Source organism: Myotis yumanensis, unplaced genomic scaffold, assembly GCF_028538775.1.
Source record: "Myotis yumanensis isolate MYYU_CA2020_CCGP unplaced genomic scaffold, mMyoYum1.0.hap1 SCAF_3, whole genome shotgun sequence".
In the NCBI taxonomy this organism is placed as follows: domain Eukaryota; kingdom Metazoa; phylum Chordata; class Mammalia; order Chiroptera; family Vespertilionidae; genus Myotis; species Myotis yumanensis.
The window spans coordinates 179827637-179831140 of record NW_027223754.1 but is presented as its reverse complement, the minus strand read 5'-3'; positions in this window follow the sequence as shown (position 1 = coordinate 179831140).

Sequence of the window (3504 nt, the reverse complement as noted above, 5' to 3'; positions counted from 1 at the left end):
TGGCTCTCTAGCACCTAGAGTGAGAGACCATAGAATGGCTTTGGGGTTAGCCCACTGGCAGGGTCTGTTACTTTGGTAAAGACCTTCTATCAGAAACCAATAACTACTGCCACATATGTGGTGAGACAGACACTCAACACTCAGAACAAGAAAAGTCTGCTTATTCATGATTATTATTCAATATTTTTATGGAGGCCCTAGACAATGGCCATAAGCCAAGAAAATTAAAGACAATCCATTGAAAATTTTAGATTAAAATTAAATAAAATTAAAATTCTATTCCTCAGTCTTACTAGTAACACTTCAAGTGTTCAATGGCCTCATGTGGCCTGTGGGTACCATATTGGGCAACACAGATAGAGAACATTTCCATCATCCCAGAAAGTTTGATTTGACATTGCTGCAGTTTAGAAGAAAATTTGTCAGTATCGATGTGAATATTTGTTGAATGCACAATTTCACTATTGACAATAATCTGTCCTACCAAAATACACGAGTACACAAAAATGTATATATGAAATTGCAGTATTATTAGCAGTACTCAAAAACTGGAAATAGTATAAGTGCCCATTAATAGAGGGAGGATTTAATATGTTATAGTACATTCATATTATAACATTATGTGAATATTTGAAAGAATAACATAGGTCTATATAGACTCACAAGGCCTTCCATATATTGTTGAGTGAATCAAACAAGTTACACACATACAATAAGATCCCATTTTGATTTTGGATTATATGTAAATTTATATAAACTTGTACACATATATTTGCATGTTTCAGGAACAGGACTAAAGATAGTAAAATGTAGAGCACTCACCCTCAGTGCCTCCTTAAATTTTACACCCTAGATGTTGCACTCACCATACCCTAGTCGGGGCCCTGATATGTTTGTATGTATGTAGAAAAGTCTTTGAGAATAATCACACATGAGTGAATGAGTCTTTTCCTTTAACCCTTTTCACTTCTGTACTATTTTTTTTTTAAGGAAGGGTATGACCTGAAGCAAGCTGTTTGGCCTGTACCCAAGGGGCAAATGGAGACCACACAGCAATGAAAGACACAGCTTTAGCCTAGGGATAGTGAGCAACATGCTAATATTCGAGCTGCCTTTCATGTTCACTTCCACATAATTTCTGAAGATTTTCATTTATTTAATTTATACTCTGACCCTGTGAACAGAGGAAACACTGCCAGCACTTTTATTGAACAAATAATCACACTTGTTTTTATTTGGACTTTTTCATGTTTGTATTCTCAATGATTATTAGTAACAGCTTTTCCAGTTCACAGTTTATGTATAATTACCATGTATTCAGCCGAGCAAAATTTTAATGACTCTTTAACAACACAGAATGTAGTCAATCATTTGCCAAATAATTACAGTTGCTCAAGTCACCAGTCTATGTACCAATGATGTTGCTAATCCTGGAGTTTCCAACATGAAGATGAGTGAGTTCAGTCTTTCTTATTTAAAGTCTATTTATATTTTCTTCTGATCAATGTTCATGCCCTTGGCATGGTTTTCCAATTTTTGAGTTTCACATAATTATTTTAAATGAGACTCAATAGCCTTATTTTTTAGGAGAGTATATGTATTTGCTGTATCCTGTTCTCTTTAGGTATTAAAGCTAACAATCAGCTTAACTTTACTTGAATATGTATACTTTTCACAAAGATAAGGAGTAGGAAGTATTCCCTATGTATTTTTTAAATATATCTTTATTGATTTCAGAGAAGAAGGGAGAAAGAGAGAGAAACAGAAACATCAATGATGACAGAGAATCATTGATCAGCTGTCTTCTGCACACAGGGGATCGAGCCCAAAATCTGGGCATGTGCCCTGACCAGGATTCAAACTGTGACCTCTGGAGTCATAGGTTGATGGTCAACCACTGAGCCATGCCGGCCAAGCTGCCCTATGTTTTCCACTAATAGTAAGTTGACACAATCCTCTTGCTATTTATATATTATCTCCATATGCTGTGACATATTTCCACTGTTTTCCAAAGACAAGATGAATAGTTTCCTTTTGTTCTAAAACCTTTCAAAACTGCCCATAAAAAGTCCAACCCGTAATCCCATTATCCAGATTCACAATTATAAATTAGTAAATGGCTGAAGTAAATAGCAAAACTCAAAACACAGATTATCTGGTTTTTATTTTTCCCAAGTATAATTTTAAAGATGAATGCAGCGTCCCCAAACCCCCTCAGTGATGCCAGCATGTCACAATCGCCAGTTTATGGAAGAGTGGAAGCCTTATCTAAGTCAGCCAGCTGTTTGGGCTCCATGGTGCCAAACAATGGATTTGATCATTTTTCCTAATGACTTGATCAACTCCGGTAACATAAAAATACTGATAATTGCTTAAAAATTAAAGTTAGAATGATGTCAATTTATAATTTTAACCGAACTTCCATTTCAATAGGGTAAGTGCTTATTAATTTCTTTAGAGTATACAAATTAAATTAATAGATGAATATGATAATTAAATGGCCCATGTTTTGGATGCGCATCTGTTTGTACATTTTATCTACATATCCTAGTTAAGGAATACTGAAGTCATTTTTAAGGAAAAGGGATTAACTATTTTTAAATTAGTAGATGCATTCTCCTTCACTCTTGTGGTTCTTTTTGGCTAGATTAAGTTACATGAAAAATAACATTAAAGTGGTTCCTAATATTCACAGTTGGCTTTGAGAAATTTAAATTTTTAAGATCCTTCAGCAGCCCATGGTTTATTTGTACTTTTGTAATCACATGGAAGCATCTTATATAATAAAAGGCCAGGGACCATAAGCGTAATGACCGCTCGACCAGTTGCCATGAGGTGCATTGACCACCTCTTCCCCACCTCTCCCACCCTTCCACCCCCTCTCCCCCACAGGCGAACAGAGAACCACAGGGAAGCAGGTGGGTGGCAGCAGGGTGGGATGGGACTGGCGAGCGGGCAGAATGGCTGACCTCTTGGTCCCTCCCCCCCGGTCAACAGGCTCCGATGGATCAGCAATGGTGAACCAGGGAACTGGGGTGGGTGGCAGGAGGACCTGGCAGGCTATCAGGCCACTGAGATCCCCAGCTCATCCCCGGCTGCTCGGGGGCTCATGCAGGCGGGAAAGCGGGCCCTGGTGACTTCACCTCCATGTGCATGCGCCAGGCCGGCTGCTGATGGAACATGCTGCCCGCTCAGGGCCTTTCACGTGGGTGCCACCGCTGCCACTGGCTACTGCCACTGCCGCTGCTGCTGGGGCTTGCAGTACTGACAGAAGCTGCAGGGTGCGCCTGTAACCTACCCACCCCAGTGGCCGATGGGGCGTTCGGCCTGGGGACTGGCAAATGGGCAGAAGATGACCCTGATTACAGGCTAGGCCTAAACTCTACCTGCACAATTTCGTGTGCTGGGCCTCTAGTTTGTCAATAATCTTCATTGAATATTTTCGGTGTTTCTGCTGGACCTTCATTTACTTATAAATTTAAAGTTAGAACGTTTAAAAATATA